Source organism: Apteryx mantelli, chromosome 13, assembly GCF_036417845.1.
Source record: "Apteryx mantelli isolate bAptMan1 chromosome 13, bAptMan1.hap1, whole genome shotgun sequence".
NCBI classification, from domain to species: Eukaryota; Metazoa; Chordata; class Aves; order Apterygiformes; family Apterygidae; genus Apteryx; species Apteryx mantelli.
Window position 1 is genome coordinate 17,945,524 of NC_089990.1, and position 21,636 is coordinate 17,967,159.

The following is a 21,636-nucleotide window of genomic DNA, read 5'->3' on the forward strand; positions in this document are numbered from 1 at the left end:
GTAACTGAGATCAGAATCTGGTCCTGGGTTTGTAGGAGTCAAACTGCAGAGAGTTAAGTAGCTTGGCCTACTTTTGTCCAGCTCTACGGAATTCCTCCCCACTCACTGTGTTAGCACTAACTCTACCCAATTCTCTCAGGCTCCAGAGCTACAGGTACGACTCAGTGCCGTAAGATAACTAAATCATATGCATGACTGAAATCCCCACAGATAATACTAAGCATGCAAAAAAGATATAATCAATTTTAGAACAAAGTTAAATCTGCAGTCATTTACCCTACTTCCACTAATATCTAAAGATAAATAATGTCATGCATTAAATACTTCCATCACTTTTGTTCCAGTGTTGAGAATCTTCTAGCAGGTACTAGAAAGCAAAAACAAACATCAAGTGCAATGACACCCATAAAAACAACTCTCCTAGTGCAGTATGTTTGCATTCAGCACAGATTTTCTAGTCAGCTCCATTTTCAACATGGACAAAGCTGAATTTTTGCAGCTCCATAGAGGGGGCAGAACTAGAGGAAAGCCAGGTTCTCTTTTGCCTCAAGAAGCAACAGCTGATCATCCATAGCCCAAATACAAATAACCAAAAATGCTTGCCATTGTATAGGCACAATCTCCTCTGATTAAAAAAAAATTACTATATCAGAACAAAACAATAAGCTTTCTTTCTCAAACTAACTGATTCTAAGGAAAGCACAAAAACTAGCAGTGAGCCTGGTCTTTCTAAGCCTACACAGTCATTGAGAGTACATGGGTTAATAAGCCTTATGAACCCTTAGCCTACTTCACACCCCTTCTTCCCAGGCATAAGGGGAAAAGACAGCTTTGAAAGCTACACGCTGTGCTTGGGTAGTCATCACTTTATCTTTTTAAAAGATATCCAAAGAAGTTGCTTGCTTCTGCAGCAGAGCATCCTCCGATTTCTAGCTAACGCATAAAATGATGTTATTTTTAAATGAACTGAACAGATCAAAATAGGTAGTGTGGTATGTAAAATTCTCACTGCTTTCGTATCTCAGTACATCCCATAACACAAGACCTTGTGGAAGAGAGGTCTCCAGGTTAAGTTTTGCACAGAGTACAAAAGAATTCATTTATCCATTTCGAGTCTGTCACCTTTGCATTTCGCTGAGCCTCCCTTTTGTACGCTGCAAACACACATGACGAGGAAGAACCCCACTGACCTTCTCTGTGCCCATCATTACTATACACCCTCCTGTCATACCCCTGCCTATTAGTCTGCTCTTAGAATTAAGTGGGTTTTATCCTGCTTAATAATGTCTCAAATGAAAATCCTCCTATGCCTGTAATTATTTCAGTTGCCCTTTTCTCCCTCCTTTTGCTTTCAGCTCTAGCTTTTTTTGAAAAGTTGATTTTTACATCCCTTTATCCAGCTGTGAAGGAGCAGCAGTAAGAAAGCCTAGTAACAGGGACATAATAAGCAGGGAGGCACCCGAGTTAATATTTATTTTATGCTGATATCTGGAGGCATCAGCTGAGCCAGAGCCCTTTTGTGATAAGCTACCTAGCTATGTAGTACCTGACAGCCCTTGCTCAGAGGACGGCATCGTAAGGACGAGAGGGATCTGGGAGACGGAGAATTCACACTGCAGGTTTACTTGTCTTATGCAGACTTGCTGCCTTTCAACTTCCCAGCAGATGCAGGCACTCAGTGAGAGCACGGCGGGTGTTTGATAACAAGAGCACTTTTTCCTTCTCTCCAGCAAAGGAGGCTGTGCTCTGCCAGCGCACAGACCCAGGCAACCTTTGCCACAAAGCCACAAGCAAAACCTTCGCAGCGCCTATGCCTGCATATGGTAAGAGAGCAGCACAAGGCCACCACGTCCCCAGGGGCTGCAATGCTGGCAGCAGCAAGGGGCAGAAGAGCTTATGGCTTCCCACAGGCACCTGCCCACTGGGGAACCACAGAGAGGAAAAACACAGACCCCGAACCCCCATGAGGCAGTCGCTTTAAAACATGAAGCATTTCAGTGACCAAGATCACTCCAGTCCAGGCCCTGGGGAGCATGTATTAGGCATTAAATGGCCTATTTCCAGAAAATGCAAGTGCCCACATTGGTGATGTATCCAGGGAGAAAACATTTCAGAAGCATCAAGAGAAGAATAAAGCCCCCAGAGCAGGAGGGCAGAGCTGCAAGCCCAGCTCAGCAACACCTTCCAGTTAACAGCTCCTAGCAGCTCAGAAAAGGCATCAGAAAAAGTGAATTCTCACCAAAAGCTGCTGTAATAGTTCAGCCACAATTGGTACATCAGCCAGTTATCCTCCAGAGCCCAGGAAGAGGAAGAAACCCCAAAACAGCTCAGTACAATCCTATAACCAGGACAGTGGGACCTAGGGGGGAGGCAGCAAGGGGCAAACCCACAGGGGCCAGCACCACACTTCAAACCCCTCAGCCTCCCTGGGGCCCATAAAAACTGCTGCACTCAAAGGCAAAACCATCACAGGCTCAGCTCTACAACTAATTTCCTTTGGTGAGGAAGAAAAAGGTTTTGTCTTCCCTGGTTTAATCTAGGTCAGTCAGCTGGCCATAATGATGGTGATGGGGATGATGCCCAGGTGATCCAGGGCTCCTTCTCTTCCCCTGCCTAATTCTCCTGCTGATTTGGGGCAGAACAGTCTTCTCCATTCACCTGTGTTATACTCCAGGGGTAGATTTAAATATGAAATAGGGTCTGGGTTCCTAATGCACAACCAGGAATGGAGCATAGATGACTGCAAAGCTGCAGTTTGTTGTTTCTGCAACATTTAAGGGTGAACAGAACTTAATATGGTTTTAAATTTGCCTGGTTCTTGGCCTTGCATGTGCATTTCATATGGCACAGCCAAGTCAACCAGGCACATCATTAAAAGCAGCAGCAGGGGATGGATTTATCAAACATTCTGAGATGGATCACAAACTTTAAAAATTCCAATCTACTGTAGACTTTGGAAGAGAGAAAGAAGGAGAAACTGGTGAATAGAAGCAGAGCTTGTGCCATGACTAAGACATGGCACTGCAGTTAATTCTGTGTTAGAACAAATGCATTAAACATTTATTACACCGAAATGTTAGTTTAAAACAATCATTAAAATCAGTTTTCTCTCTGTCCACTGGAGATCAGATATTCATTTAAAGTTCATGAAGCTTCCCTAATTTCAACATCATTATTTCTATGTGCACATAAAAGGAGCCATTATATTTTAGCTTCATATAGTAACATTGCCCAATTTATTTCTCACACTTTCTATCTCCTGTTTGCAAACCTTTGTACTGAACATGAACATTTCATTTAAAAATGAGTCTCTTAACAACCATCTTCTGGAAATACATGCACAGCGTGTATGAGGGAAAAAAGTCAGCTTAGAGTAATACACATATTGATTATTTCTGAGCTGGATCATTTCTGCTCTTTTACCTTAGACTCTTTGTTTAACTAGTCATTCACATTAATCTTTTTTCTGTTTTGTTCTTCAAAATTTTTCAAGCTATTTGTTTCCCCTCCTGGCTTTGCTCGGAAGGTTTCCCAGCAAGAGCTCAGCGGAGCCCTGGCGCAGGGCTGGGACGTGGGCTCACGGGTACTCCCGCCCCAGGCAGCCTCTGGCCAGACCCCAAAGGAGCTGGGGGCTGCTCGCTGGTAAGTTCCCCTTTGCTGCCAAGGTGATGCCATGGGCAGCGCTCCTGGGCTCGCGCGGCCGTGGTGGGGGTCCTGGGGCCTGGCGGAGGGTTTCAGGAGACGAGTGTGGGACGGGCAGGCACAGGTACCGGGCTCTGCTGCTGCCCAGCGCTGGACAGATGTTCCTCTTGATCTGCTTCTGAGGCCAGTCACAAGGGGAAAGCAGGGATCACATCTTAGTTAATAATGACGGCTGAAAAGGGCAACTGAAACCATTAGCTTTTAAAATACATTAATTTACGGTAATTAACATGCAGATCTTCAGATCAGGACCAAGAAAATTGCTGCCATCTACTGCTGAAAAGAAATATGTGAATATTGAAAGCCTCTTCCCAAAACAAGTTATGAACTACAATCAACTTGAGGGAGTTTATCTCAAGTGCAAGCCCAGCTCTGAAAAGCGGAGTTGTTAAAGACAAGGAGGAGGGATGTGACGCTGCTGTCTGGCAGGCAGGGCATCATGCAGGGCCGACAGAGCTCTTCTTCCCGTCAGCAAACCATTTCTAGACATAGGAACAGCGAAACAGTGAGATTCGCAGGCCTCTCTTAAATGCTATGCTGTACAGAGCTGTACTTCAAATGCATCCCCAGGAGCCTGAACATCTCCCACTTGTGAAACACAGACACTTCCCATCAGAGGAATAATTGGTTAAGCCATGGGGAAATTTTTTACTTTGGACTCCCCATTTGCTTAAAATTCAAGATGTGTTTCCCCCCACCCACCCAGAGTTTATAATAACTCAAATGAGGTGGAGGCGAGCAGGTTGTCTCCCATACAACCTTGCTGGTTTGGGAGATGTTAATCCAGTAAAGATACTATTCTGCCAGGGATTCGTAGATTTGATTTTCAGCAGACAAACTATAGACTAGTTTGCAGGCAGGTATTCCTCATGAGAGAGGCAGGGGAGAGAGACAACAAATCATACAAGGAGAGGACATAAGAGTTTGGAATAAGTTTGTATTCAGGGTCTTGGGGGGAGAGCAAGAGCATACAAACTGGCATCCTGCGTCCCGTTCCCAGACCCACACACCCATCAGGTGTCCTTGTGCTTCCTCTCACCAGGGCCAATCTCAGACGCATATGAATGTTTTGCCCTGACAACATAAAAGCATTTGCTCCAACATCCTCTCAGTCCCTACTGCCCCAGTGCCTCGGTGGGTTTTATTTCCTTGTATTGATATGAAAGTGGTGTGACTCCATCAGCCTCCCCCACTCTCCTCAGCACTTTTCTTCTTTATAGGCTAATTTTTCCACTTGATTTCCAAGCACATGCTTGTCTGCCCCCCTGTGCCAGCAGCCTCGGCAGTCCTGCCTGCTGTTTCTCAGTGCCCTGTGCCTGGCTAACACTGCATGCTTCCCCCTGCTCCGGCACTTGTGCAAAGTGACCTGCTGCTTCAACCCTTCCTCCCCATCTCTGAACGTACTCCCTGGGCTAAGAGCACAGTTACTGCCTCTATCTATTGCTACCGAACAAAAAAATGACATGAGGGGACAGAGAAATATCTTTGTTACATGATGCAATCCATGCAGTGGGACCAACTCCTTTAAATATGTCATAGTTTTGTCAGGACTTTTCCAGGGAGGCTTGAAGCAAAATTGCTCGTCCAGCAGGTGTATTACTTCAGCAAGTCTTGCCTTGAGCGAGCTCCACTGGCTTTAACACTTGCCTGATTTTCTCATGCTGTTCTTTCTCCACGGCAAAGCAAGACGGCAGCACATTTTAGCTTTCCTCTGCGGCAACTGCTATCTTCGCTGAGCAAAGCACCAGGACGCACGGCTGAGGCGGAGGAAGAGTGTCTTCGACAGCAGCTGCCACAAAGTCCTCCCCAAGTCTTGCAGGAAAAGCACTGGCCCATTTGCTCAGTCCAGCCTCGCAGCAGCCTCCCCAGGGCAGCTGCTGGCGTTGAGCTGCGTCACGGGGGCAGAGGTGCCACCACACATCTACCCGGGCGACTCTGCCGGTCGTTCGCGAGGAGGGGGCAGATGGACAGAAAGGAATGAGACCAGATTAGACCTGTCTGAACTACAAATCATTTGCCGTTTCCTCTTACTTCTCAGAGCAATTTCACTCTGTCTTGGACACAAAGCAGCTGAGAAATAGCACTTAGACCTCAGCCTAGACCTCAGTGCAGCAGTAATTAGGAGGGTGCAAACCAATAATTTTCTTAAGTAGCTCTTTCTTTCTCCTGTACACACATCATGCACAGCACATTGATTCATGTCAGCAATTAAGGCTTACTCTTTAATCTCAAGCACTTTTTCATTATATTGCTGATAGTCAAAAGTATTTGAAATGCCCAGAGCAGTCTCTCCATCCTCCACCCCCAGTGGCAAAAACAGTTGGAGAGAGAACAGAGGAGAGAGAAGAAGAAAAAAACCCAAACTTCTCAAATATGTTTCTACAAGTTTAGGCAAAACCAGGCTCAGAAACAAGCTTCAGAGACAGCAGCTGCCGCATGAAGACACATTGCCCTGGATCCACACACTCTCCCGGCACCTCTGCTCCCCATTCCCACAAACATGGGGTGGTGTCTGACACCAGGCAGCTGGTTGAGCACCAGTCCGTGTTTATAGAGGGAGACAGGTAATCACTCCCCATCTAAAAATGCTGCATTTATACAGGGGCACTGCAGCCTAAACAGACGCTGAGCTGCCTGCCATTTCCTCCAGACGCTCCTCCTAAGCACAGGGGCTCAGGACTGCGCATTGCAGCCGGGCCAGCTGCAGCTGCGGATGGAGAATAGGCAGCTTTAGGGCATGACAAGGTTTGGCTTTCAGTCTCTCCCCCCCCCCCCGGGGACTCCAAAAGGTGACAATAACTGCAGATAACTTGCTTGGGATGATTCAAGGCAAGACAGTTATTTCCAGGAGAAAGTATTTCCAACCAAGCCACCGAAAGGGCTGCTAGTGTCAGCTAAACAGTGGCTCTGGCAGCAAATTATTCCACTCAGCTGGTAAATCTTTCACTTCACTTGTGAACTTGTATTCCCAGCACTAAAGAAAGTGGGTAGCTGAGCCCTCCCTGCTGTGCAGCCAGTCTGCAGTTCGGCAGGTAGGAATCTGTCCCTATAAACACAGACAGATTTAAGCATGTGTTTAATAGCTTTTATGAACTGAGACTCTGATGTATTTAAGGGAAAAAATAGCATTTTTTATTTGTATTATTCTGACAGAACCAGGTGCCTGAAGAATGTTTTCCCAATAGAAGGAAACTGTAGAAGCCTTTTTTTTCTCCTAGGAAAATAGTCAACAGTCTTTCAGTGACACAGAAATCAGCCTAACAGAAGCATTTATGTCAGGTTATCCTACAAGGAGTATTTCAGCTGAAGAACATCTGTACAATATTTGCCTGCCAGGAAAAAAAGTCTCTACTGCATTCTCCCAAAAGGAAAATTTTTATAACCTTTCTCTGACAGGGAAATAAGAATTATCCACATAGGAGCATATCATTTGGGTTCCCCTGACAAAGGTTTATTTATTTATATATTTTTGCCCTGGGAGAAAAAAACATTAAAATATTATGAATGAAGCGCTGGTAGATTTCTTTTGCTAACAGAGCTGCAGGGGGAGGAAAAAAAAAAAAAATCACCATGCAAACAGAGCACCCGAAAGTACAAATATCACAGCAAAGCAAACAGCGGCAGTCCAACTGAGACACTGTCAGGGACTTTGCAGGCCCAAACCAGGAGGCGCGCCGCTCCAGCACTGAGCTCCTCGCACCCAAAGGTGACCTGCTCACCGAGCGCCGGCCGTCGGGGCCATGAGGTGCACCCCGAGGGGCTGGGCACCCTCACAGAAGTGCGCAAAGGCTGCAGGAGGGAAAAGCAAGAGCGAGCCTGGGCCAAGCGTTTTCCTGGCTCTGCTGCGGTACTCTTCCCTCCCATCTCCCTTGCAAGGGAGCTTGAGGGACTCTCAGAGAGAGGACACACAGTGGCAGAAATTATAGAAGAAACATAGTTAAATGCACTCATTAGTTTGAAAATGGAAGAACACCACAGCTAATCACAGGATCACTCCCATGGTGAGATGAAAGCAAACGTTTTCTTCTCAAAATGTTTTTTTTGTTTTCCTGTCTAATGAATGTTACATGAGTATCATGGTGGGAATCAAGACCCCTAGCCCCATGGCTCCAATATAAACAGCATTACAACGCAGGAGGTTCCTGTTGGATGAACATCATTTGTCCACCAGCCTCCCCATGGATGGCCTGTCTCCTGGCCTTTGTCAGCATCGATAGAAGTGCTCATTTGTCAGGGGCTGGGCAATGGGAGAACAATCTCTAACACTAGAGGGTCATCATGGGCTTTACATGAAATGATTAAAGCCAGCTACTTCCAGGCTGGGGCAGGGAAGGCAGCACAGGACTTCCTCTGCATGAATACAGTGGCGCTGGAGGCTGCCTCCCCACCTGTGCGCTGCTCTGTCTTGTCTGCACTCTCATTTTCAGGAGTACTTGCAGAGATCATTACACCAACAAAGCGTCAGTGAACTAAAGTGAAAAAAACCTCTCTGGCTCAGGGGCTGGGGAATAACTGGGACATCTGCAAATGCCTGTGCTAGCAATGCCCTCTCAGGATTACACCTTGTGATTTAACCAAGGGAAATGACCAAGCTACAGGAACTTCACTGCTGATCCTGGCATCCAGCTCCTTTCAGGAGCTGAAAGAAAGGGATTTCTGGAGCCCTGGCAATTGCAGAGACACAGGTACATCCTCACCATGGCCAGGAAGTTTCAGCATCTTGGTAGTCTCCCTTGGTTTGGGGTCTCCTTCAGTTACTCAGCTGGAAGAAGCTAGAGCTGTTTTTCAGTTCGTTTCAAGAACTATTCAGATACTGGATATGAAATAGATACAAAAACCTGGGGTCAGGGGCCTACCATAGCCCTGTCCTAGTAGTGCCTTTGGGAGTTGTGCCCCTTCTTCCGGGGTCCAGCAACTCCTGAATTCCTCTGCAGCAGCCCCCAGCTTGATGCTGTGCCAGCTCCCTCCTGGAAGGCTGGAGACCACAGGAACTCCTTCTGCCAAAGCAGGACATATAAGTTTGTCACCACTCAAGAAGGGAAATGGAAACTGAGTCTCCTCTGATCACGTCTCTACCCCAAGACTATGTATAAGGCGACATTTCCCAGCCTCTGAGGCACACCTTGCCAGCCATGCTCTGCAAAGTGCAAACGTAGCACAGAGCACCCATGCACTACTACAGATAATTAATCCTCTGAAGCAAAGCACAGGCTAAAAAAGGACAAAAGAAATTAGTATCCAGTTCTCCTAGAAGTTAAGGAGAATGAAACACTCAAATTCCTTCAGCTCTTTGGAAAATACCTGCATGCTTTGGGAAGCAGGAAGTCTATGCCTAAACAGCAAGACATATTAGAGAAGCCTATGGAAAAGCACAGAGAATGGAAATGTTAACTTCCTTGAACATTTTTGCTTCCGTGGCTGTTAGGATAAACCCTTGTTGGTGTTGCTGGACTCTGCATCCATGTGTCCTGTAGCACTTCACCTCTCCTGAGGTGTCCAGTCATTGGCGAGGACAGCCCAGCACTCTGAGGCACTAGCCCTATAGTGGACAGCCTGGCTCTGAGATGCACCCATGCACCTACCTCTGAGGACCTCCTGATCTCACTGTTAGACAGTCCTAAGCCCTGATCCTGGCATCTTTACTGAGCACTGCCTTATTCACAACAACATCTGATGGAACTGATGCCTGAATAAGGACAGTAGAAATTTCAAGCTTGAAATTTCCATAAGAACATGATCATTCAACACTTGGCAGAATAATGTCTTGCTTCTCCACTAGATTATTTATACCTTTGATTCCTGCTAACAGGCTTGTCAAATGAGAATAGATTTATTATTTTAATTATCTCAAGCTTGTAGAGATTTAAACATCTGTTATAGGTGTTCAATAAGTATTAGAACAGCAATCAATTTTTGTAAGCAGAGGAGTGATTCATGGTGCTCTGAGAATAGATAAACTCACTATAGTCAATACCAGAAAGATATTTTGAAAGAAGGCAGAAGGCTCTTTTAATTAGCTTCTAATTAATTCTATTTAGGAAGCTTAGATGAAACATAACATTTAGGAACACTAAAAGTCATTTAATTACAGGATTTGGTGTGTTATCTTCAGATCTTTCATTGCCAAAGCAGTGCTTTCTGTTCCATTTCCCAGCAGGACAGTGTTTATGGATTATCTATACAGTTTATGTTGAACATTCTCTGTCCCACATGGCTTTCGTGTCTGTGTAATAGATTTATTAGTTAGCAGTGATGGACCATTGGAAGAGTTCAGCCCAGAGCTTTGCTTGATGCCAAAAAAGGAGGCAACTTCCAGGTCTGGCTTGGCACAATGGGCTCCATTAAAACAGCACGGCTTGTGGAGGGCAGACAGATCTGGCAGTTCCGGCCTTTATGCCTAGCATCTGTCCTGAGCTGAATAAAAGAACAAATATTCATCTCTACAGTAACAGATATGCCTGTACAAAGGTATGGGACTTAATTCTCTGAAAAACTTTTCTGAAGTCAGTGAAGACACAGAAGGGCACTGGGAAACAGGAGTCCAGGACACAATGAGTAAGCTGGTACTGCATTTCTGAGCTATCAGTCCCTTCATAACAGTAGTGCTGGTCTTGGATCAACACTTCCCAAGGACTTGTATAGATTTGTATTTTAGGTCCACGAACTGGGAGCTGCTAGCTCAAATGACATCTACTGGCATGGGAGCCAACACACTCAGCTCCAGAGTCACCGACACACCATCAGCACAGGTGAGAGAGCAAGAGCCTCCAGTGCTCCAGGCCCCACTCAGGACCTCTGAACAGGAATACTACAGAGACAGCACTGAGAGGCCTCCCGCTGGCCCTGAAGGAGGTGGAGGGACCAGCACTTTCTCAGTGGGTGCCAGAGCTGATTTTACAGGCCCACCCCAGATGATCCCAGGAGCTCACCTCACTCTCAAGGGCATAGCTTCCCATTCAGGGTGACTGTGGGCAAAGCCACTGAAGACTCAGAGCTGGCTCAGGCCCTGGAGGATGTGCAGATGGCAGGTCTGCCCATGCCTGGACCCCACCTAGTCAGCCACCGTCACCTGGAGTTATCTCCCTTGGGACACCCCAGGTGTGCACCCCTCATGGTGTCTTTCAGTGCCTCTCTCATTCCCTCTCTCCCATTCCTGGCCCTCCCATGCAGTAGCATTTCCACCCTGTTTGCACCCCATCTGTCTGGATGCAGCCCCAAGACAGAGAAAGAAAGAAGGAAACTGAAGGCAGAGAAGACATTTAAACCCCTGCTGCTATCACCCAGCTCTGTCCTGTCATCTAGTATCGTCCCTTGAGCAGCAGGCATTCTCACAAGTGCCACCTAGGACTGGTGCAGAGCTGACATCCTGTCCTGAATGTGTTATGCACCAAATCCCTAAGAGGAATCTGGCACAGCATGGATATGGTTAAGCAGAAAAAATGTTCTTAAAATATTTTGAGCCACTGCCCTGGAAAGGAAAGAGAATGGGTCTTTGAAGGTAACAAGCCTTCATTTCATGCAGACTAAAGTGCCACAACAATAATGCTTACCCATTCTCCCCCAGTCTGTCCTTGAAGAATTTTAAAAGATTAAAGAAGTGGAAGCTGAGCCAGCTAAGAAAGTCCAGAATGCATTAAAGGCTGCAAAGATAATAATGGTTCTTTTTATCAAGTTTTATAAGAGAAAGAGACCTGCCTCAATACCAAATTAAAAAGAGAGAAAGAGAGAAAGAAACTCTTGCAATTTTTGAAATAAAATCTTGTCCTAATGGAACAGTACAGGGAAAAAGTTAAACTTTAATTTCAGGAAACAAAGGCATTTATTCTAATTGCCCGGGATGTCAAATCCATCAGACCAAAGAAATGGACAATCTAAAATACCTAGGAAATCAACAGTTCTTTTATGCCAGCCCTTGATGTTTCCTATCTGGAAGAGAGAGCATCTCAGCACAGTAGTGTTACCTTCCAGAGTCAAACCTGACTCAAGGCCCAAAAAAGTTTAAGCCCACAGTTAAATTTTCCAGCTGAGGAGCTAACACAAGGATTGTTATTACCTTACTTACTGTGGGTAGAGCTAAATGAATTTTGAGATGAGTTTTAAGCTAGGAAGGAACAGAGACTTGTGGATAAGCACATGTCCTATGAAAAGGAGGCAGCGTGAAAATGAGACACAGAGCTGTTTATGGGAGAAACGGATGAATGGAGCATTGAGGCTCATCAAGTTAATGAGACAAAGCCAGATGTCTAAAAAGAGAAGGATTTTACTAGGATATCTGAAAGATGCAGTGAGCAAAAATAAATACCATAGATCTGATTGCTGCCCTCCTACAGTAACCAGACAGCTTCTAGCTCCAATTATCTCCAATGGCCATGATAGGAATATTGTTCTCTCCTCTCTCACAAAGTCAACTTTGACTCTCACAAAATTGACTCTCACAAAGTCAACCCCTCATGCAATCAACAGACAAAGCCAATATTTTTAGGAAGGAGAACACAGATGCAAAAACAAAGGCCAGCTACCAGTCTTAATAAATCCACCATCCGTTCCAAGAAAGCCTTTGGCTAAGTATTGAACGGATGAAAATTAACACACTGAATTTGTCAGTTGGTAAAAATTTAATACTGGATGTAAAACTGGATGTGGATCTGTGCATTGCACAGAGTTCCTGACATAATGAAAGGCCTTTTAAGTGCCGTATTCACAGCCCACGAAATCAGTGACATTCCCATGGGCTTCAGAGACCTTGGATGAAACCAAAAGTACTAAATAAATACAAAACAAAAAAACATGTTTTCAGTGCTGGAAGCATGAGGCAGAGCCAAACTTCCATTTCTTTCCACCTCCACTTGTTTTCCCTGATAATGTATGATGCTCTGGGCAGAGGAGCACAGAACCTTCATTTTTCAAAACTTAGGCTACATTTGCAGGACCAGCAATTTTGAAAAATATTACAAGGCTGAGGAAATGTAACACAGAGTTCATTGAGAAAATAAAACTGGAACACTATGGTATCATTCTTATATTGCCTTTTTTAAAAAGAACTCCATGCAGTTATTTTCTTTTCTGATCTTTCTTTTGCAACTGTATCTAATTCTTCCAAGTGAGCATTTTAAAATCTAGTGAAAAAAAAGTCCTAAATTATTAAAGGGAAGAAACATAGATTTTATACATAGCTATACTGATATATAGCAATTTCCATAGTAATTATGCTATGCAGTTCATGTAACACCTTGTCTAGAGTGAATTCTCTCCTTCATTTTGGCATCATCCTAGGAACACACATTCAAGAAATTATAGGAAGGAAACAATTGCTTTGAGGAGTTGCACTTGCTATTATGTTCTAAAACAATACTTCCAAGAAAACAGATTTCATCTTTCATGAAAAACATTTATTAATTGAAGGCAGGAAACAAAAATTTGGGTTTTTTTTATTAGTCTCATTTCCTAAGGAGGCACTTGCACCGTTTGTCCACCCACACCCAGGAGTTACTGAGCCCATTGACTAGTTTCATTCAAATTCAACAAAAAGTGAGAAGTTTCAAAAAATTTTAGGTTCCTACAAGTTTATCAAGGGTAAATAGCAGATAGGAGACAGATCTTACTAAGGCACACAAAGAAAAAATGAAAGCATTGCAAGTTTAATTAAGCACCAGAGAATATATTTGGGGGCCAAAAAATCCTGCCCTATGCAGATCTCTATTGTCTAATATAATTTAGATAAGTCAGTCAACCCTACACAAAAATCCATAGAAAATTAGGTTTTGTCCATTATACTAATCTTGGCATGCGGTGAAGAATACAGAGAGCACAGGTTAAAGGTGATTCATGCTCTCAAGCTTATAAGAAATGGCAACGATTTACTTAAGATGCTGTCATAAGCCTTTACCTTTGTGCGAGATATTCCCTTCCCTAGCTACATACAGGCTGTATGTGCATGGCTTCCACCTTGCTTTGTGCCGTCATGTTCTTGAATTGACCATTACTGCTTTTGGTTAGCAATTCCAAATAGCAATGATGATGGGGAAGCAAAGAAGTGTCCTGGGGATTTCAACAGGAGCTGAGTTTACTTAGTGCCTCCTGCAGGCTGGTCTGCAGGGCCTGCAGTGGGGCCTTCGGGGGAGAAACCTTTTCCCTTTCTGCCTGATGAAATGGGCACTGAATCAATTAAGTCATATTGAAAGGCAAGCTAATTAGTAATGAATTAGATCATTACCTTTAATGGTATTGTGGTCTCCAACTGTTGTGCAGCATCTCCCCAATTTGCAAGTGTACAATTTCAATGCACTTTCACAGATCTGTCAAACTTTTCCCCATTTCTGGGGAAAAAATCTGCAAGTAAAGAAAAAAATGTGTAGCCTGATGAGGAAACAAAGCTAGTCAAAGGGCACAAAGAGCTAAAGTCCCTCCTGGCTACACACTGCTGAAACAGACTTTTATTATGTTATTGAAACATACTTTGATATATTACATACATAAATATGCAGCTTCCTGACATTTTAAATTATTAGCAGAAGTACTCAGAATGACTTAAGGCTCCATTCTGCATTTTTAGCAGATTTCCAGATCTCTCTGTGAGGTTAAAAGGAATTGGAGCTGCATAAGGAATGCAAGATTGAGGCACTGGCTTTGTCTTTTGAATCTCAAGTTACATTATACGTAGCTAAGTCTGAGGCTGTGAGTCCACGCCATGTGCTCAGCCTTTCATCATGTGTTAAAAGCATCACTGTACTATTTGTGCTGATCACTTACCTGTTTTCCCCTGTTAGCCCTCTATCTCTGGTCTCTGAAAGAGAAAAGAGAAACATGTCTCTAAAGATCGGTGGAAAAGAATCACAGCTGAGAACTGCAAATAAATAACACTTCCACCTTGCACCCAATATTGGCATGGAAAGTCAGGAAGAGAATAAAGTCCATGAGCTACACATGAGATGCACACATGGTTGGGTTGGCAATAAATTTCTACTCTGCAAAAAAAAAAAAAAAAAGATAACTTTTTTATCAGTCTCTTTATTCCACTTTCCTGCCATTTTCTGTGAAAAATAGAAAACAGAACAACCTACAGATCAGCATCCAAGATACTTTTTGAGGTTCTGCAAACCCAACCTGATGTCCCTCATGGCAGGGACTCAGCTGAACCCGCCACCTTCCAGCAAGTGCCACCAGCTCACTGACTGTTCAGATATGGAATTAGCTGTCATCTCTTTCAAAATTATGCTGTGGTCTTGAATAATCTTCCCCTTCAAGTGTCCAAATAATATCTTAACACCTATTCATTTGTCCAAAGTAGTGTCTGACTGCATCCTACATTCCAGATCTCCTCCCCACTGAAAGCAGGGGATGGGACTGACTGCTTTGGTGCCACTCTTTGGAATAATACAGAACTAGGCTCATCTCCAAATCAAAATGATTCATGGGCTGGCATTTCTGCAGCACCAGATATCTTTATTTAACCTAAGAAATCTTTCAATAAGAAGCAAAGCCCCATTGTGTCAGGTGCAGTGCAAGTACAGGGGACAGCATCTGCAGAGGAAAGTTAACAATCTCAGCAGAAAAAGCAGACAAGAGGCAAGAGGAGAAATAACAGCATAAGGAGGAAGGGTCACGTCCTTAGGGCTGCTGCACAGAAGCTGGATACAGAATCCAGGTGTCCTGGCTCCAGCCCATGCTTACACCACCACATCACTATGCCAGGCGCACAGATGCTGGAGTTTTACATCTATCAGTCTTCACATCAGAAGTTACCTCAACTAACATGAAGCAAAGCTGTCACAGTAACTTCTCCCAGATTTCTCTACATTTTTTTGGCCTTGCCAGCCTTGTTGGAAAGCAGTTCACAAACACTGGTGCATTGGGACATCTCTGCTTTCTCCTTTCTCAAGGTTTTTGCTTTGTCTTGTTTTACTGCAGATAAACAAACCTCATTGTACTACAAGTGAACACAAAAGCACATACATGTAGCATGATTTTGGAGGGTGTTACATCTCCCCCAATCCTCCCAGGCTTGGCCTGTCCATCAAGGATCATGCTAGATTGTTTTCACGCTCAGATAATCTACTGTAGTTCAAAACAGTCCTCACAGCAACGCATGACTTTGAAAAAAAGAAGTCAGCATGCTGTGGTCAGAAAGCTTACCTTAAGTAACTTCTACTACCAAAAGTCTCTCCTGAATCTGACAGCTAATGGTGCATAAGAGAAAGCCAGCATCCAGAGCGAACTGCTAAAATCAGAGAGGAAGGTTAAGAGGGAAAACAGCAGGAAAAAAGATCAGTTGAACATCCTAGTCTTCAAAGGCACATCTGAGTTATAGCAGGTCTATAAATGCTGTTAGATGTTCTCCGAGAGAATAGGTCACTGGGAGGTTAGGGAGAGGAAGAAAACCTGATGAAAGATCAGCAAAATGAAGGAGGGCCATAATTTTTCCTAAAAGAGGAGCTCTGAATTTGATGAACCTGCCAGGACTGACACTGCCCCCCATCAGAACCTTTCTTCTTCCCCATGGAGAAAAGCAAATCTGTTAAAGCTCTGCAATCTTCAAAATTTGTCTCATAATAAGGCAAAAGAATATCTGCTGCACAGTGAAGAAAGCAAGAGTTAAGGTTGCCACAGTAACCTACTTCTGAGATGTTATGGCTGGGATTTTTCACAGGAGCTTGGACAAGGAAGGGGCCCACATCACACAGATAAAAGCAACAGGAACTGAGTGCCTAACACCTCACAGTTCTCCTTTAGGTAGAATCCAATTAGGCATCCATAATGGGTCCATCTGGCCTTTGTCTATGAAGAGACCCAGCCAACAATATCTTTGCCCGAATCCTGCAAGGACTTTCCTGGTAGAGGCAACAGCTGAGGGTGCTCTGACACCTGCACTTGCTTCTGCTCCAGACCTTGTGGGCTTGGACTGTATTCCTCCAAAGAATGGACACAGGCCAGACTCCGAGCTGGGGTGTAGGGCACAGGCCCACCAACATAGGAGGCCTGTAATTCTTCAGCGCTGGAGGGTCTTTAGAAAGGCGGTGGTTATCTTATGGCCAGACACTAGACTCAGCAAAGTCTTGCTCCGGAAATTCACTTTACAATAAAATATGTAGAAATCCAATTGAATTAACTCCTCTTCCCTCCCTTCCCCCCCCCACTTCTTTCTCTCTCTCTTTCTTTCTTTTTATTTTAATTAAGCATTTCTCATTTAGAAAATGGGGTCAGGTTGACAGGAAGCAGTTATGATGGAAATATGCTCAGGTGACAGGGGAGTACTCTTGAGACTCTTTCACTCTCCACCAAAAGGCACAAATGCAAGGGGGACACCAGCACGCTCCAGTCTGAGGTATGTTCCCAGGCTGAGACCCGACAGACTGCAGACTCACTCCCCTCCTGGCCTTGCCAAGGGGAGATGCTACAGGGGCTGCTTGCACTGCCTTTACCCCACCTGAAGTCTCCTTGCCTGAGGAGACCTCTAACTGCCCAAGCTAAGCCCAAATGCCTGCGCTCTGCAGAAGAGCAAACAGCTGATAAATTAACCTGGCCCATAATTTTGCATAACATTCATTTATCCCTTGCTCTGTCAACGCACACAGAGCACTCAGGCAAACAGTGAAAGATTTATTTTGGTTGCATTCAGTGGTCTATGTAGTGGTCTTACTGCCCCGTGGGCCTTCCAGGACCTTCCGCCTTCACACCACACTTTACATACGGACAAGAGGGAGAGCAGACACAGGGAGCAGCAAGAGCAGGAAGCAACATTGGGATTTGAGCAGTGACAAGACAAGCTGAGCCAGGTGAGCGCTCCCTGTGCCAGTGCAAGGCACATTTGCTGTACTCCAAGGCTGCAATTCAGCACCTTTACAACAGCACTGCTTTAAGTTATTCTGGCCAGTGTTAAAGCAAGTTTGAATGCAATTTTTCAGCCAGAGTGTTATTACCAAGTTTCAGTGCTGAAATATTACACAAAGCCCCAACTGTACATCCCCTAGACTTCCCAATGCACAAGGTCTGGACATAAAAGAATGCTTATGGTGAGGTCCCACACACCTACACAGACACTGTAATTTGTAGAAGTCATTCTCTGTTTTGATATTCTAGCAAATGTTCTTCCCCTAAAGCACAGGAAAGACACATGGTGAGAAACTTGTATAGAGCATATGGTGCTGAAATAGCAAGCTGATAAGTCTTTAACAGCTTTTGACAGTGGTAAAAGATCAATTATTGCACCATAAATATTAAAATTTTCTCCAGCCTTTTGTTGGGATGAATGTATATTTAAACATCAGTGTTTCCCTTTAATAGTAGCCAATTTGCCTCAGAATCTGAAAGTCATGCAGCCCCACAAAGTTAAATTAAATACTTGACTGCTATATGGTTACATCTCCAGCTGCTAAAGAACAGGCATAGCATTTGCAGCACAAACTCCTGAAGCCGCTGAAGCTACAGGCAACCTGAAATTGGCCCTTGATGCCTTGTTAAAAATAGAGGGTAAAATGGAATTACCATTGCTTTTCTTTCTCTGTAACTACAACAGTTTACAGCAAAAGTAAGCTAAGGCGCCCCTAGAAAGTATTAGGCAAAAGGGGCTGATCTCACACACTGACTACTGTGCCTTCCCAGCTGAAATGCATAAGTGGAATGGTTTTATCCTCTGAATTTATTGAGCCATGACATTTCTACCTTGGATTAAATATACACAGTATATATATGTATGTATATATCTGTGCACACACTCTTATTAGCCTTGATTTTAATCACGGAGCAAATTGGCAGCCCTTTCTAACAGTTCTCTGTGGAAAGTCACTGAGGTTAAACAATGATGACATATTATTGCTACTAAAATTAATACCGCACATGGCATTTTTATGGAGATTTAATGGCAGAATCAACATGTAATGACCCTGTGGTCCAGTTCAAAGAAGCACTAAATGGAAATTGATACTGAGCTGCATATCTTGGTTTTGGATCTAGAGCCAAACTGTCCATATCATGGTTCTGAAATTATTCATTTGGATCCACTGTTATTAATTAACGGTAACATACGCCAGTAGCATACCAACCTGTTGCTCTGGAAAGCTTCCCATCTAAGGGAAGGTACCTGAGCAGGCTCTGAGCTTTAAACAAGTACCTGTCTCTGCTGACTGCTTTAGGTAGGACTATTAAAATCGTTATATATTATTTCTATCATAGAGGGATAGCACTGGAGGTCAGGGCTCATTTGTGCACCAATGGACAGAGACACTCATTCGCTGTGTGAATAGACTAGTGAAACCAAAGGAGATAGGGGGAAAGAATGCAAAGGGTAATGAATTCATGAGTCCCAGCACAGAGCTGCTGAAAAGCCACACCAGAAACAGGAAGAGAGTTTCCTGGCTCCTAGGCCAGGGCATCATCTGCTAGGCTAAATCACAGATCTACTTCTCACATGTTTCAACACCTGCTTATATTTGACTCTATATGAAACAGCTTCCTAGCCTGCCCTGTGGACAGGACCAACCCTACAAAAAGCAAGGAGACCTCACGTGCAGGAACTGTTTTCAGTGGGACTTTTCTATCCACATTAGTGCTCTATATACAGCTGTAAAAGTGCTATGGTTTAATTAAAGCCAAGCAGGCCGATTAAAAATAATATATTAAGAAAAAAGAAAAAAGCTTAGGTTAAAAGCAAAGGTTTTCAGGTCATATCTAGCCTGGAATGGTGTGAAATCTCACCTCAATATATAGAACGCCTAAGCCTGTTACAGACCCATACCTCCTCCATGTGAGAATCTTCCATTTTCTTCTCTGACTGTTCCAGCTGGAAAGAAACTTTGGCTTCAGGTCTCTCCCTTTCTACCTGCACCTTCCCACTTTACACTGAGCAAGCTTCTTCAGCCTGTCTCATTTTCTGCGACATGCAAGGTGCACTGCTCAGGGCTTGGGACTGTGAGAACTCTATTCTCAGTCAGTTGGATTGTCTTATACTCTGCTTTGGATGAGTAAATTCAGTTTCCCCTTTTTCCTTTGCTATTTTGAGTATAGTTCATTGGACAGCACAAGCACAATAGCTGTTGTTAGCCTTTGCAACTTACCACCTAACAGGAGCCTTGCCCAGCAGTCCGGAGTGCTCTTCTCTCCTTGCCTAGCAATATCTTAATTGGAAACACCATCCTGAAGTTAGATCCATCTGCTCCATAGCATCCTCAGCTCCACAGCCTTCTGTTCTTACCCTCATGTCCAACCTGAGCCAAGGTTCAGATCTGTCCCAGCAGACTGTGGTGGTACCAATCTGTACTATTTTTGAATGCCTTCAGCCAAACCTGCTAGGGAAATTAGCCTGCACGGGAGAATCAGAGAGCACATGGTTATAGACAAGACCACAGCAACCAGTAGCAGGTGGGGTAAACTAAACAAAAAAGGAACTGATGAAGTAAAGTTAAAAATCATAGTGGTGCCCTTGGGAAGTGAGTGGCCTGGAAAAGCAGAGCTTACATCCTCCTTGCACATCCCACACATGTGCTGTCTATCTCATTGCATTGAACAACCCCTTCATTGCATGAGGCACAGCAAGCAGGCCAGAATGAACCCAGATGACTGACAGGCAGGTCAGCAGAAGCAACCAGAATCAGGCCTGTTACTGCCAACCTGCTCCATCTTGGGATGCCATCGTTTGTAAAGGGACCACTCCCAGCTAGTTAGGGTCCAGCCAGCCTGCAGTGGGAAGGGTATCCGTAGCTAGCCTTCGGCAAATGACTTCATACCATGGCAAGCTATGGCAAGCTATAAGAAAAAGCCTCCCCTCAATTACCAAACAAAGCAAGAAGCAGAATCCTGCAGGGGAGGAGGAAAAGAGGCAAAACCCCCAGGTAGATGCAGAATGGAGAGAAGCAGCCTGGAGGCAGAGAGCCAACACAGTGCGTGGCATCCATGAAGCTGTCAGGAAGTGAGGGGCCATGCCTGGCTGAGCCAAAGTCTATTATCAGAGACCCTTAAGACTAAATTTCTTCAAAACTAGGCACTCCCACCCCCCTCTCTAAAGCTCGTGTCATTTTAAAAAATGTTTATGCATGTCTAACTCTGGGTAATTTATTTCTGCGATTTGGCTCTGTCTCAGTCCTAGGGGTATTTTTGTTTGTTTGGGACTTTGAAGGAGGATTTTGTACTCATGAAATATCCCAGACTGACAACTCCAGGAAATACAGTCTCCCACTGAGAAAGGTGCCTGTGTCAGCCATGCCTAGGCAAGTGTCCTGCACCATCTCCCCTCTGCTTCCCCAGGTGAGCCGCAACATCCAGCAGAGTAGCTGGCCCCACTGCTATCTGATGTAGAGGACTGCGCCTTCAGCAAAGACTCCATAGCATGAGCCAGGTTTACAAAGTGAATAGCAATCCCCAGGAAACCAAATGGGGACCAACCACTGTGAAGTGACATCCCAACCAGCAGACACATAAACTGACAACTGCAATCCCAAAAACCAAGAGGTGGAAAACGTCTCACAATTTTGATATGAGCCTGACAGGCCCTGTGTTGGTTAATCACTTGCTATAATCTATTACCAGCATTGATTAAACCTCTACATAGTTCAGCTTCCCTCTCAATTAGCCACAATGTGGTGGGAAGGGAATAAAAGAGCTCACAGATTGGGATAGACTTTGAGGCTTTCGAATGGAACACAGGAATTCACCAGACATCAAACTCAGAAGACAAAGCAGGCCACAGAGATATTAATTATAAATACACTTTAGCTTGTGCTAGCCAACAGGTTTGATATGATGGGCCAAGAAGGAGAGAGACAACATCAGTCCGGGAGCAATATTTCTTCTTTGCCTAAATGTTAACCTCCATTGATTTTTATACCTTAACACTCTCATTCTATTTCGTATCACTTCACACTGCTGTCATTTTCTTTTACATTCATTTTCTTTACTATTTTGGATACCTTATTCATTACAGTATCTTATGCATATTGTTTCATT